The 15,719-nt window shown below is 41.9% G+C and overlaps 1 protein-coding gene across 4 annotated transcripts in view; it reads left to right on the forward strand.

Moving 5' to 3' along the window:
- The first annotated feature begins 10,087 nt into the window (after positions 1-10,087).
- The window catches only part of apc (APC regulator of WNT signaling pathway), a 47,061-nt gene continuing 41,429 nt past the window's right edge, over positions 10,088-15,719 (forward strand). For all 4 annotated transcript variants that reach the window (XM_024012036.2, XM_024012034.2, XM_070449552.1 and 1 more), the window contains exon 1: positions 10,088-10,313. The gene's annotated coding sequence lies outside the window, so the exon portion shown is untranslated. The remainder of the gene's footprint in view (positions 10,314-15,719) is intronic.

Genomic DNA, 15,719 nt, shown 5'->3' on the forward strand with positions numbered 1-15,719 from the left:
AATTTGTTTTATATCCAGCAATACTAAACGTGAAGGTAGAGGCGTAGCCTGCACTTGTCGGCTTAGAAAAATGAGCCAAAACCCCGCCACTCTTCAGCATTTCAGACAGCCGGTTGCTAAGGAGCGGTGACCATCTCTCAAGACAAAGCTACCCGATATAAATGACTCCGCCCCTCTGGACTTCCCACCCATTGAAGCCATACAGCCAAAATGCATTCATAGATGATACAATTATGCCACCTGTCGGGGATTTGCAACGTGGTCGCTCTCTCGCTCTCTCTCTCTTTCTGTGTGTGTGTGGAGATTGGTATGCCTGTACATAATTTCAAAATACCTATTTTAAAACCCACTGTAGGCTACAGTAGATAGGCTACAGGATATTTTCAGTTAATTTGTGCTCACATATTTTCAGAGCTAGAAGTGCTATCTTGCTCTTGCTTTGTACTAATATCTGGTGTTCGGTCTTTGCCAATGTCTCCCCAGAAAATAAACAGGTGGGAAACTAAAAAGTTATCATCCCCCTCCATTACAATAATCAATTCAGTTCAACCAATACTCAACTATTGTTCTTATGTTATGTTGGTCCGTGTGGAATGCACATGATGACCTTATTTCCTCTGTTTCCAGATAAGGGTAGCCCAATATATGTCTTTATGGACGTATGTATGTGAAGTCTACATCTGTGTGTTATAGCCTTTGAATACATAAATGAATAAGGTGTAATTGCCAGTTAAACTTATGTCTACTGTAGGAACAATGGGTCAGTGGGCTAATCAACCTTAGGCAACACACTTTTTCACATAGAAATAGGATTCTAGTTCTATGCTCACCCCCTATACACATCTACCCCCCCCCCCCCCCCCCCCCCCCCACACACACAGATATCAGATAGACAGGAAAATTTCAAACAACTTAAGCCTACAAATGACTGTCACTGAAGAAAATGGGTCAGTAGGGTATAGGGTATAGGGTATAGGGTATAGGGTATGCAACCTCCCATAGAGTAGGCTGGTAGGCTACACACAGATAGAGGTTTGTTGCTATGTTCCTGGCTTTCTAGGGATTGCTTCCTAGCCACCACGCTTCTACATCTGCATTGCTTGCCGTTTGAAGTTTTAGGCTGGGTTTCTGTATAAGCACTCTGTGACATCTGCAGATGTAAAAAGGGCCTTGTAAAAAAAAAAATATTTGATTGATTGACTGACAGAAACCTTTCAAACAGTGTTGAATCTGTTAAAAAAAAGTCACTCATATTTTGTTTTCTTTCTCTGTCCTTAATATTTGGAATCCTTGGGACGTCCAACTCTGACATCACCCCATTGAAGTAGACATTTAAAATAGCTAATGTTAGGGTGGCTGTAAGAAAGCCTGTCCCTTTAAGAACTCAGGGATGACATCATAGCTATCGCACACTTGCAAAGTCTTCAGTTCGTGGATTGAGTAGGGGGAAAGAATGGATTGAGTAGGGGGAAAGAAAAACGACTTACTTTTTTGCACTTGAAAAGAGAAACTACAAAAGAAAATCTATAACTGCACTCAAAATTAACAATGTTTTATGCATAGATCCCATTACAATATCATAATTTGTCAATTCCTTTTATGAAAACCTTTACAGCTCTCAATTTCAGGAAGATGGTTGTGAAAGCTACATTTGCCACATTCAGAATTATGTCCCTGTAATTGAGGATGATTTCCACTCAGTTTGCGATTCACCTGTGTCAATTGAAGAAATTAGAGAGGCTCTGAATTCAATGAAAAAAGGGAAATCACCTGGCCCTGATGGCCTGTCAGTTGAATTCTATAGACAGTTTTGGGAGTTACTAGAAGACCCGGTTTTTAATATGTTTCAAGATTGCATAAAAAAATGGGGAAATGGTCTCCACTATGAAACAGGGCCTTATTTCATTGATTCCAAAGCCCGATAAAGACCCTTGTCTCATTGACAATTGGAGACCAATTACTCTATTAAATATTGATTACAAATTGTTTGCTCTGGTTTATGCCAAAAGATTAAAGAAAGGTATAGATACCATTATAAACGAGACTCAAACAGGATTTATGAAGGGCCGTCACATAAGCTCTAACATTCGTTTAGTCTTGGACCTTATAGATTTTTCAGATGCAATTGACTCAGATGCGGTTGTCTTATTTTTGGACTTCTGTAAAGCCTTTGACACAATTTAACATTAATTTCTCTTTAGGTCTCTTAAACTTTTTGGATTCGGTGAACATTTTATCAAAGTAATTCGCATGTTTTACAAAGATATAAATAGTTCTGTGTTACTAAACCTTAATACATCCAAAAGATTCAGTATCAACAGAAGTGTACGACAGGGATGCCCAATTTCGCCATTTTGTTTGTGGAACTTTTCTCTAGATATTCTGAATATTGCAAATTTGTATGGCTTAACCATTTTTAACAAAGAAATCAAAATTTCCCAACAGGCTGATGATACTACTCTTTTCTTAAGAGACAAAGACCAGGTTGCTGTCACGCCCTGACCATAGAGAGCTTTTTATTCTCTATGTTGGTTAGGTCGGGATGTGACTAGGGTGGGTTATCTAGGTGAATATATATATATCTATGTTGGCCTGTTATGGTTCCCAATTAGAGGCATGTGTTTATTGTTGTCTCTGWTTGGGGATCATATTTAGGCAGCCATTTCACCATTGTGCTTTGTGGGATCTTGTCTAGGTATAGTTGCCTGCGAGCACTACATTTCAGCTTCACGTTTCGTTTTACGCTTTATTGTTTTTTCTTTGAGTTTCTCTTCCAAATAAAGAGGATGGAAACATACCACGCTGCATCTTGGTCCACTCATTATAACGATCGTGACAATCGCCCATGCCCTTAATGCTATAACTGCATTTTCTATTGCATCAGGTTTAAAACTGAATGTTTCTAAATGTGAAATCTTATGTTTATTTGACTCTGATGATAAAGAAATATAAAATATTCCTGTAAAAGACTGTTAAATATTTAGGAATACATCTGTCAAAAAAACACTCAGTCAGACAACATTTGAATGTTGAATGTTGAAAATCCTAAAATTAAGAAAACCAAAAATATATTTAATAATTGGCTACAAAGAGATCTTCCTATACTTGGGAGAGTACTTCTGTCCAAGGCAGAGGAACTGTCTCGTTTTGTGTACCCCTCATTATCTTTATGTGTAAATCCTGCTACTTGTAAAGAGATCAATAGGTCCTTTCTTGACTTCATCTGGAAAATTAAGTCTCACAAACTAAAAAAGTCAGTCCTTTCAAATAAAAGAGTCGAAGGCGGTTGTCACGTTCGTTTGTAGAGACGGACCAAGGCGCAGCGTATGTTGAGTTCCACATAATATTTAATAGTGAAACTTAGCAAAACAAACAAACAAACGAAACAACAAACCGTGATAACAGAGGTGCTACATACACTTACTCAAAACAATATCCCATAACCCACAGGTGGAAAAAATGCTACTTAAGTATGATCCCCAATTAGAGACAACGATAGCCAGCTGCCTCTAATTGGGAATCATACTAAAACACCAACATAGAAAAAATAAACTAGAAGCCCACATAGAAAATATAAACTAGACTAACCCCTAGTCACGCCCTGAACTACTCTACCATAGAAAATAAAGGCTTTCTATGGTCAGGACTTGACAGCGGTCTAGAAGTGTTGGATTTTGTTGACATAAATAACACTTTCAAGATCAACTGGTTGAAAAGATGTTTGATCAATYCTGATTCAATATGGTATTTCATTCCAAATAATGTATTTAGTAAGTTGGGAGGTCTTCAATTTTTACTGAAATGTAATTATATTCCTGAAAGATTACCTGCTAAATTGGCTAGGTTTCACCAACAAGCTTTAATGGCCTGGAAAATATGTTCCCCACACACAGCTCATTTTGGAATAATTCAGACATAACTGTAAGGAATAAGTCATTGTTCTACCCCAGCTGGCATGAAAGGAATATTGACTTTGTTCTTGATGTTTTCATCAAGGGTAATATTCTCACATATGAACAATTTCTAACATCGAAAGAGTTTCCAATACCTTTCAGAGAGTTTATTTCTGTGATCAAAGCCGTTCCCAGTGGTCTAACTACACTAATGAAAACTCATCTTAGCTTTGGTAATGATTACAAAATTCATCCAGAACTCAGATTGGAAGGCGTGGGCTTACTTGAGAAATGTTGTTGTAATAAATATATAAGACAAATTCTTCATTCACAAAACCAACTTACACCGAGAGGATTTTTTTTCTGGAACATGCTTATTCCTGACATTGTCTGGAAAAATGCATGGTTAAGGCCTTACAAATATTGTATACCAAACAAAGTTAAGGAAGTGCACTTTAAAATTTTACATAAAATATATCCATGTAATTCTATGATATCCAAATTTGTGGATATTGATGGTATCTGTGTTTTCTGTGAAAAAGAAGGTGAGAATCTGTCTCACTTGTTCTTTGAATGTAGATTTGTGTCAGAATTTTGGGAAAATCTTGCAAAATACTTATTTACCATTATGAACACTATTCATGTTTTTGACATGAAATATATAATATGTTACTATTGCAATGATAACAAGACCATTGAAATGATTGTGATTTTTTAAATTCTTGTTGCCAAATACTTTACACACAAACAAAAATTCTAAAATTCTATACCAAAATCTTGTTAAGACATTATCCCTAGTCTGTGGTCTGTGAGAGCCAGAAATCTTGCTTGTTTGTAGGTGACCAAATACTTATTTTCCAAAATAATTTGCAAATAAATTCATTAAAAATCCTACAATGTGATTTTCTGGATTTTTTTTTCTCATGTTGTCTGTCATAGTTGAAGTGTACCTATGATGAAAATTACAGGCCTCTCTCATCTTTTTAAGTGGGAGAACTTGCACAATTGGTGGCTGACTAAATACTTTTTTGCCCCACTGTATGGGCAAACATGATAATAATAGGCCTGCATTACGGTAGGCAGCTAATTGTTAAATGACACTCTCTATCCTTACCTTGGAGGGTCACTGTCTCTGAGCTGATTGCCTGTGAGTGAGACAACTCTAGCTAGCCAATGGGAGCGTAGTAGAACGCCCCTCTGAATAACTGGGTGTGGTTTTTGTTACGGAGTATAGTTGATAGGTAATCGACTAGCCGGACTGTTCCCCGGACTCCGCGTGTAGGTATTTGTACAATGCATGAACAAGGCTATTGAACTTGACATTGGTGTCTGTCTTTATTCCTTTATCCAACATATCATACTGAAACAGTTTTGGCTTAACTGCGTTGGGAAAAAGACGCGCCTTATCTTAGTATTAACGCCATTGTATTCATGTTTATTATTTCCAGACCACATCTTGCAAGGATAAATGGACAGTTAATTGAATAATCAAAGCTTAGTGACATGGCACAGATTTGCAAACATTAATTTCCAATCAACATTAAAGAACCCTGAACTGTCTCTCTCACCATCTCTCTAATAGGAGTGCAATCTCCATAACTTCACCTACTCAATCAGTGTTTAAATTCCAGAGGCACCGCCCTCCACTTCATGGTCCTTCACAGTTGGATTGAGTAAACAACCCGAAGATATGGATCCAACACATATGGACACACCTGACCCATCCGTGTGGCCCCATTCACAGAGAGAGACATCCCCCCCAGCTCACCTGGATGATTTTGCTGTTGAATATCTCCCTCACCAGGAACAATGCCTAGCCACAACTCAGGCACCACCCTCATTAGGACGAAGGAGAAGTCGAGCAGACATCCGATCAGAGGAGAGCTACCAGCTCCAGATATAGTGCCCACTCATCGATGAGCCGCTTCTCAGACCTATCAGACCTCCAAGCAGTGATGTTGGAGGAAAGAATGACGCTCACAGAGTTCAATGACCTACAACATCAGCTAGAGACAACGCATGCTTTATCCAGCTCCAGCAGCACCAGGCTTCCATCCAGGCTTAGGCATGCCCTATCCCTATCCAGCAGCACCATATCTGGGACAGATGGCACCAACCGAGGCCTTCTCCGCCACCTGGCATGGATGGTGAGTGCCCCGACGGCCAAGGTGTACCTGGACAGACCTAACCGATTGGCGAAAGTAATGAAGGTCGTGAAAGTCCTACTGCTGATGCAATGGACACCGAGCCCTGGAGCCATGCGCCGTGCTCAACGATGGCTTGGAGCATAGCATCATCCTGCCACAGGCTGTTCAACAACTAAACCTTACTTCTGAGCCTAAGACCCTCAGGAGATTTTGACAAGACATTGTGCGACTGCAAGGCACCTTAGTTACCTTTGATTTGTCCCCCAAAGGCGATACAACCACCTCTGTAAGCTGCCTTTGCCACCAGTGGACCACCCTCAACCGTTGCTGCTGATTGGTTCTGACATGCCTCACCTCCCTATACCCATACAGGCAGTGTGTACAAGCCCACCTGGTGAACACATCTCTGGCCACACTGAACTCGGCTGGTCCCTGCAAGACCCTACTTGCTTTGTCCACACAGCACCAGCTGAACAACAGTGCCTGCTCACTACTACCATTTCTCCTTCCGTTAAGCTCTTCAGAAACATGGAGCAACTTTGGCTGATCGATACCTTTCCTTATGTGAGTGAGAAGCTGGTGACTATCAAAACAAGACCAGCAAGCACCGTACTCCTTGGGCTACAAGCACTGCACTGTTGAGCTCTCCGAATCTACAATGAGGAATATCTACAGTGTGCTCACCTGCCAATACAACCTGCTAGGCTACATTGTGCCTTTCGCAACCCGAGCAAAGGTACTAGTCCAGGACCTGTGGAAAGAAGAGATAGGTTGGGACAACCCCATTCAGCCTTAGAGCCTGCTGGACAGATGGCTTGGCTGAGAACAAGAGATTCCTGACCTGATGCAAATGGACCTCCCCAGAAGTTACGCACCACAATATGCTGACACACAAAAGTCATTCAGAGACCTCCAAGTATTCTGTGATGCGTCAGAGAGAGCATATGGCTCTGTTGCCTACATGCGGACTGTGGATGACCAGAAGCAGGTACACATCTCCTTCGTTCTGGCCAGGTCTCGCGTTGTGCCAAAGAAGCAGCTGTCGATGCCACGCTTGAAGTCGAGTGCCACACTCACTAGAGCTCAGCTGGCCAGCTTCCTCCAAGCAGAACTCACTCTGCCCATCGGACAAGTCATCCTGTGGTCCGATTCCACCACAGTCCTTCATTGGCTCAAGTCAGAATCTTGTAGATACAAGGTATTTTTAGGAAAGTGTGTTGCAGAGATTCAGAACCTTACGGATGTAGCTAACTGGAGGTATGTGGATACCGCGAATAACCCGGCGGATGATTTCACTGAGGGCAAGGCCTTGAAAGAGCTGGCCCAACCGCATTGATGGCACCAAGGCCCTGAGATCCTCCAACACTCAGAAGATCAATGGCCTTCAATGCCTTCTGCTGACCCAGAGCCTGACGACAGCAAACTGAAGAAATTAGCCTTCTGCAACTAGATCCCTATATGGGGTGGCCGATCCACTCTCTATTTCCCCCAGTGAAGCAGCAGAATACATAGCCGCAGAGAATCTCATCCTGAAGCAAGCTCAGATGGAATTGTTTCCCGAAGAGGTCAGTGCCCTCAGGTCTATACCTTCTAACAGTCATCTGGGTCCCTTGTTTCCTGAGTACGATTCAGGACTCCTCAGAGTTGGCAGTAGACTGTGCAGAGCAGAGCACCTGGAGATGGATGCTATGCACCTTGCTATGCACCTTCCACATCATCCGCTGACCAAGCTGCTCATTCAAGATTTCGCCGAGACTCTCCTTCACCCCGGTCCAGTGAGGGTTCTGTCAGAACTGCATCGTAGATACTGGATTCTGCGTGGAATGGAGGCCATCTGGAATTTTCAGTACGCCTGTTTTCAATGCCAAACATGTAGAGCCAAACCTGAAGTTCCTAAGATGGCAGACTTTCTTCCTGCTCTTCTGTGACTGTACAAACCACCCTTCTACTCTACCGTAGTGGATTGTTTCAGATCATTCAAAATAAAAATCGGGCATCGCAACAAAAAGAGATGGGGAGTAGTCTACAAATGCAAGACCAGCCGCTGCATCCACCTGGACCTCCTGGAGAGTCTGGATGCCGATGCCTTCCTGATGTCTCTAAGATGCTTCTTTGTGCGTCGAGGGAAGCATTTCAAGCTCCTTTCGGACAATAGTTGGAGAACGATAACTGCGATAGGCCTTCAAAGCCATGGCACCCCCACCTGAAGGAACAGTTGGCCAAACAGAGGATAACATTCCGGTTCAACCCGCCAAGCGCGCCTGACAGAGCAGTGAAGACTGCTCTCAAGGTCATATTTAACTAACAGACCGTCACTGAAACTATGCTCCGCACTGTGCTTATGAAAGTGGAGGGACTATTGAACACAAAACCACTCGTGTAAATCTCCTCTGATGTCGTGGACCCAGATCCCGTCACACCAAGCTTCCTACTCATTGGACACTGCAACGCATCTCTTCCTCAGGCTTTGTATGACTCCAGTAACATCCTAGGAAAACGCCACTGGAGGCATAGCCAAGTATTTGCCCATCACTTTTAGTCCCAGCTTGTTCGTCACTACCTGCCAAGTCTACAGGAAAGACAGAAGTGGAGGAAGGGTGGAAAGGAACTTATTGTGGATCAAGTGGTTCTCATCGTGGACCCTCAGCTCCCACGAGCTCTCTGGCCTGTTGGGAAGGGGACTCATACTTACCCTGGAGCTGATGAACGCATTAGGACTGCTGCTATTCAAGTCAAGGGTTGGATTTACCTACAACCAGTAGCCTGGCTGGTGCAGCTCCCAGCCATCCTTGATGAGGACGCAGAAGTACCTGCTACCTATAACAGACTTTCCCTCTGATTAGAATGTCTTAGCAGACATTTGGGGAGGCTGCGTATGAAAGCCTGTCCCTTTAAGAACTCAGGGATGATGTCACAGCTATCACAAGCTTGCAGAGTGTTCGGTTCATTACCAAGTGCAGCTCGCCACCTACTGCTGTGAACACAAATCTCAGTTTTTGGACATTATTCCTTTCTAACCAATGTATTCATCACTGTGTGTAAATACCAGAACTGTAAGTATGGTATTTGTTTTTTGCCTCATATTTTACTGATGAAGTTGTCAATGGTTTAAGAATATTTTTGTAATTATTACAGCATTATGTATCTAGTTTTTTATGCTAGCTATCTAACATTGTTAGCTGGCTAGTTTGATGTTGCTAGCTACTTGTATTTTCGTTTCAGTTATTGGATTATTATAGATGAGAGCTGTATATCTTGGTTTGTTATTGCTAAATGAATGTGCCTTATTTTAGTATTGATGCCATTGTATTAATGTTTATTACTTCCAGACCACATTTACATTGTATATGGTAAATGGACAGTTAATTGTTTAATCATAGTTGAGTGACATGGCACAGAATTGCAAACATTGTTAATCTCTAATCAACATTAGAGAACCCTGAACTGAGGAACTGTCTTTCTCACAATCTCTCTAATAGGAGTACAATCTGCTCACTCAGTCAGTGTTTAAATTCCAGAGGCACCGCCCTGTACTTTGGTAGGGGGTTAAGGCAGGGTTTCCTAAATTCGGCCCTCGCACACTAAGGGGTGCACGTTTCAGTTTTTGCCCTAGCACTACACATCCGATTTAAATAATAAAGTAATCATCAAGCTTTGATCATTTGAATCAACTATGTAGTGTTAGGGGGGGAAAAAACGCCACGAGAACCGAGTTTGCGAAACTATGGTTTAGGGTTAGAATTGGGGCTCCCGGGTGGCGCAGTGGTTAAAGCACTGCATCTCAGTGCTAGAGGCGTCACTACAGACCCTGGTTCGATTCCACCTGGGATAGGGAGTCCCACAGGGTGGCGCACAATTGGCCCAGTGTGGGCCGTCATTGTAAATAAGAATTTGTTCTAACTGACTTGCCTAGTTAAATATTTTTTTAATAAAAAATAAAAGGGTATGGACATCCCAAGGATCCCAGATAGCACAACCATTCTCTTCTCACGGCCTGAGGGCGGATACCCTTTGCGCATCATCATCAAGCATGCGCGCAAGCTGACAGTAGAGACAACATGGCGTAACGAAGGAAGCAAGAGTACAAAGAAAAAAAGCGGAGGGAGACACAATAGAAAAAAGTTTAGTTCGAGTCTTGAAGACTGTAACATTTCAAAGTATAGGAATGGACCCCCGTATGAAGTTAGATTCGAGGTTTTGATAGTGAATTTCACCCTGGAATACACTATAAAGTACTCGGTGCAAATAGGAGCGAATGTTGATAACGTTACAGGTAAGATAATTTACCTTAGCTAAATGTTAGCTCGCGAGCTAGCTAACGTTAGCTTTTTAGCGAGCAATCTACTACACGTTAGCTACAAAGCAGCCTGTTTTGACTGGAAGAAAACACATTTATCTGGCAATGCAAGTACCTCCGGTAGACCTTTTCAACTGAGTAGGACACGAACTCATGRCAACTATTTTGAGCATGGCTATGGAAATGAGCTGGCATGAACTTCCTTTAGCTTGCGTGCTAGTTTCTGATAGGTAACCTACAATTATCCCAGGCTACTGCTAGCTATCGGAAATGTAATAAAGAAGAGGACGACACTTTTTGGGGGCAAGCTGCCAGCACTTTAAAGAAACGTTATGTTAGTTACTTTCTTACACATAAATTATGGACGTCAAAGTTGTTTTAAAATAACCGTGCAGCGTCCCGTGCAGTAAAGTAATTGAGCGTTTTCATGTATCACGAGCTTGTTACAAAGTTTACTAATGTACGAAGAACTTGCTAACTAAAATATTACAATCGCTACAGCTACTTTACGTTCCATCAAGTTTGGCTTGCTACTTTGTATCCAGTAGGTTGTATTGCATTYCTTAAACAAACCCTTTGTGTGACAAATTAGCCACGTACACTGTTATTGATCAGGCGCTAGGATGTTGTGAAAGTATTTATGTTTCAGTAGGCAGTTGAACATTGGAGTTGTAAACAACTTTACATTATGGGCTACTCTACAGGAATATAACAACAAGATACTGTTGTTTTTCTACTCAGTTGTCTACAACATCATGCCCTTGCTTGTCTAGCCTTCTGTAGCCCAGTGTTTCCCAACAGAGGTCTTTGGAAACCCCCAGCCAGCCCATTCCACATATTTGTTCAATTCCACCACCAGCACACCTGATTCCTTTTGACTAGTTGCATCAGGTGTGGTGGAAATGAACATATGTGTGGGAGGCCCAAAGACTGAGTTGCAGCCTATGTGAGACAGCATTATATTCTACCGGTCCCTCCAATTTTGCAATTCTTTGCACCATCTGGTAACCTTTGTGGTTACCTCAAATACAGCCACACATTTTWWTTTTWTTTWTWTTTATTTAACCAGGCAAGTCAGTTAAGTGTTAACTGTTACATACCTATATCCATCCTGCCCTGCCTTAAGTCTTTGAAAACCAAGTGAACAAACAGATCACTGACCATTTAGAATCCTACCGTAACTTCTCCGCTATGCAATTTGGTTTCGGAGCTGGGCACGGGTGCACCTCAGCCACGCTCAAGATCCTAAACGATATCATAACCGCCATCGATAAAAGACAGTACTGTGCAGCAGTCTTTATCGACCTGGCCAAGGCTTTCGACTCTCTATCACCGTATTCTTATCGGCAGACTCAACAGCCTTGGTTTCTCTAATGACTGCCTCGCCTGGTTCACTAACTACTTCTCAGAGTTCAGTGTGTCAAATCGGAGGGCCTGTTGTCCGGACCTCTGGCAGTCTCTATGGAGGTGCCACAGAGTTCAATTCTCGGGCCAACTCTTTTCTCTGTATATATCAATGATGTCACTCTTGCTGCGGGTGATTCTTTGATCCCACCTCTATGCAGATGACACCATTCTGTATACTTCTGGCCCTTTGGACACTGTGTTAACAAACCTACAGACGAGCTTCAATGCCAAACAACACTCCTTCCGCGGACTCCAACTGCTCTTAAATGCTAGTAAAATGAAATGCATGCTCTTCAACCGATCGCTGCCCGCACCCGCCTGCCCGTCTAGCATCACTACTCTGGACGGTTCTGACTTAGAATTTGTGGACAACTATAATACCTAGGTGTCTGGCTAGACTGTAAACTCTCCTTCCAGACTAATATTAAGCACCTCCAATCCAAAATTAAATCTAGAATCGTCTTCCTATTTCGCAACAAAGCCTCCTTCACTCATGCTACCAAACATACCCTCGTAAAACTGACTCCTACCGATCCTTGACTTCGGTGATATCATTTACAATCATTTACCCACTGGCTCCAGGTCATCTATACGTTTTTGCTAGGTAAAGCTCCGCCTTATCTCAGCTCACTGGTCACCATAGCAACGCCCACCCGTAGCACGCACTCCAGCAGGTATATTTCACTGGTCATCCCCAAATCCAACACCTAATTTGGCTGCCTTTCCTTCCAGTTCTCTGCTGAGCCAATGACTGGAACGAATTACAAAAATCACTGAAGTTGGAGACATATCTCCCTCACTAACTTTAAGCATCAGCTGTCAGAACAGCTTACCGATCGCTGCAGCTGTACACAGCCCATCTGTAAATAGCCCATCCAACCAACTACCTACCTCATCCCATATTTGTTTTTGTTTTTCTACTCTTTTGCAGTATTCAAGTATTTCTACTTGCACATCCTCATCTGCACATCTATCACTCCAGTGTTAATTGCTAAATTGTAATTACTTCACCACTATTGGCCTATTTATTGCCTTACCTTCTTACTTAATTTGCATACACTGTATACAGATTTRTCTATTGTGTTATTGACTACGTTTGTTTATCCCATGTGTAACTGTGTTTGTGTCGCACTGCTTTGCTTTATCTTGGCCAGGTCGCAGTTTTAAATGAGAACTTGTTCTCAACTGACCTACCTGGTTAAATAAAGGTGAAATAAAAAAAGAACAAATTCTTATTTACAATGACGGCCTAGGAATAATGGGTTAATCTGCCTTGTTCAGGGGCAGAAAGACAGATTTTTACCTTGTCAGCTCAGGGATTCGATCTAGCAACCTTTCGTTACTAGTCCAATGCTCTAACCACTAGGCTACCTGCCGCTTCGCGTTCCCATGTTCTCCTGTCTCATCTTTTTTGGTGACCACAGACACCCACAAGTTATTCTGGGATAGTGTTTTTATTGCATTGCTCTTTCCATGTTGATAGAAAACTCATGTATATTATTCCCGTTGGGTACCCCACTATTGCGTTGACTGGGTTGGAGGACTGTCAGTGTTTGGTCTCTCTATGGTATATCGTTAGCTTGTTGCCTTGAATTGAGCTAAGTTGATGAAAAATGTTTCCCACACATAGGCGAAGGATTGCGTGAGAATTATACTAAGGACAACACCAACAATGAGAGAGGGGACCAGGCCAGCCAACAAGACGGTGTCTCAAATGGCACTTTATTCACTACGGGGGCATTGTCTCTGGTCGAATTTAATGCACTATATAGGAACTAGGGTGCCGTTTGGGACGCGGTCCAAGGGTCCTTGGCTGCCAAGGTCTGGCTTCCCCTGGCTCTTTCACAGTCTTCATTTGCATGAAAAAACCTGCATTTAGAAATACGTTTTCATTTTCCCGTCGTTCTCTGTTGCGTGGTGATACAGGGCAACCATTGAGAGGGAGAGAGATGAGTATGATTTAACACTAACAAGAAGCTCATTCAGATGTCTTTTATTTGTCAGGTTTTTAATTGAGTAGGCAAATATAGTCAACAATGGTACTGTGGCGCTGTGAATCCAAGATGGAGGAGACAATTACTCTATCGTTCAAAACGTTTGGTCACWTAGAAATGTCCTTGTTTTTGAAAGAAAACAAATTCTTTGCCTTAAAATAACATAAAATTGATCAGAAATAGTGTAGACATTGTTAATGTTGTAAATGGCTATTGTAGCTGTAAACGGCAGATTTGTTATTGATATAAAAAAAAAAAATAGAATATCTACATAGGCGTACAGAGGCCCATTATCAGCAACCATCACTCCTGTGTTCCAATGTTGTGTTAGCTAATCCAAGTTGATCATTTTAAAATGCTAATTGATCATTATAAACCATTTTGCACTTATGTTAGCACAGCTGAAAACTGTTATGCTGATTTTAAAGAAGCATTAAAACTGGCCTTTGGTCTAGTTGAGGATCTGGAGCATCAGCATTTGTGGGTTCGATTACAGGCTCAAAATGGTCAGAAACAAAGATCTTTCTTCTGAAACTCGACAGTCTATTCTTGTTCTGAGAAATGAAGGCTATTCCATGCCAGAAATTGGCAAGAAATTGAAGATCTCGTAAGTTGAAAAATGTAGCCACACAATGAAAAACGTAGCAACACAATGGAAAAATATATTGTATTAAAGCTAGAATCTTTAATTTTTCTAGGCACACGGGTGTTGCAAAATAAACATGTCAGGTCACCCAGCTAAATATTTATGCGCATATGCGAGTAAAATGGTTGCACTGTAGAGCCCCGTAGAACATCTGGCTATAGCCCTAATCCTATAACAGCATCAGTCTATAACCTAAACACTTTAGTACTATTTTCTGCTTGGTTGGAATATGAGCTCCTCCTGACAGGAAAAGACTCCTGAACCCAGGTCCTGCTGTGAAGGCCAGGACATCCAGTATTCTCTCTGTGCTCCTCCACTCACATGATGGGTATCTATGGGGTTGCTATTGTTATGGAATTAGATCTCACTGGGGAATGTGTTTGACTTCCACGCTAGCTAGTGGGTTCCTTCCAGGCAGTCAGTCAATGCTTTCACTCTGACTCTGTCTCACAACCAATTATGTAGGCCTATGCTATGTCAAGTATTTATTGGAAATGTATTTATTTACTCAGGTGTCAATTGACACTTGGCTAAGTCCCACCCCCCTTGGTTACCTCAGACAACATTTTCCCGGGAAGCCCTATTCCCCGTTCAACCACCGGCAAAATCCCCCTCACAATGATCTCAAACTGTTTTTAATACACAATAAAATGAAACAGACTACCTGTTGCTAATCAGGAGACTCTCGGGTATGTTGTGGTGGACTGTCATTACAGTTGCTTCAAGGGAACCTGGTAAAATGCTTGTAGTGTAGCTAGCACCTGGATGTCTAATCACTGTCAGCATGCAGCCAAAGTTACTAACCACTTTTGGAGCTAACTAGTGCTCTCATCATATCCTGATGTCAACAGRAGATGAGTGTTATTCATAACATGGCTAACTTAGTTAGCTAACATTTCGGGGGGGAGAAGTTATATTAACTGGCTAGCTAGCAGTTAGGTGGTCAATAAGGGAAAGGGGGGATACCTAGTCAGTTGTACAACTGAATGCTTTCAACGGAAATGTCTTCCACATTTAACCCCTCTCTGAATCAGAGAGGTGCGGGGCTGCCTTAATCGACATCCACGTCAATAAGACAGAGCTATCTATAATTGTGTGTTCTTTTAGTTCTTAGGCTGTTCTTTACGATTCAACTTTGCAGATGTTTTTATTTGTCTGTTTATTTCCGGGCAACACTAGGCTAATTTGTTTAAACAGGGTTTATTTCAAGTTTATGATGAGATCCTTTGTCTAACAGGCTGACTAAGCTAATACGCAAATCTCCTATTAGCGTAAGGTCACAGTTGTTCTCAACTGGCCTACCTGGTTAAATAAAGGTGAAATAAAAATAAGGGA

Source organism: Salvelinus sp. IW2-2015, linkage group LG20 (genome assembly GCF_002910315.2).
Source record: "Salvelinus sp. IW2-2015 linkage group LG20, ASM291031v2, whole genome shotgun sequence".
Lineage (NCBI taxonomy): Eukaryota > Metazoa > Chordata > Actinopteri > Salmoniformes > Salmonidae > Salvelinus > Salvelinus sp. IW2-2015.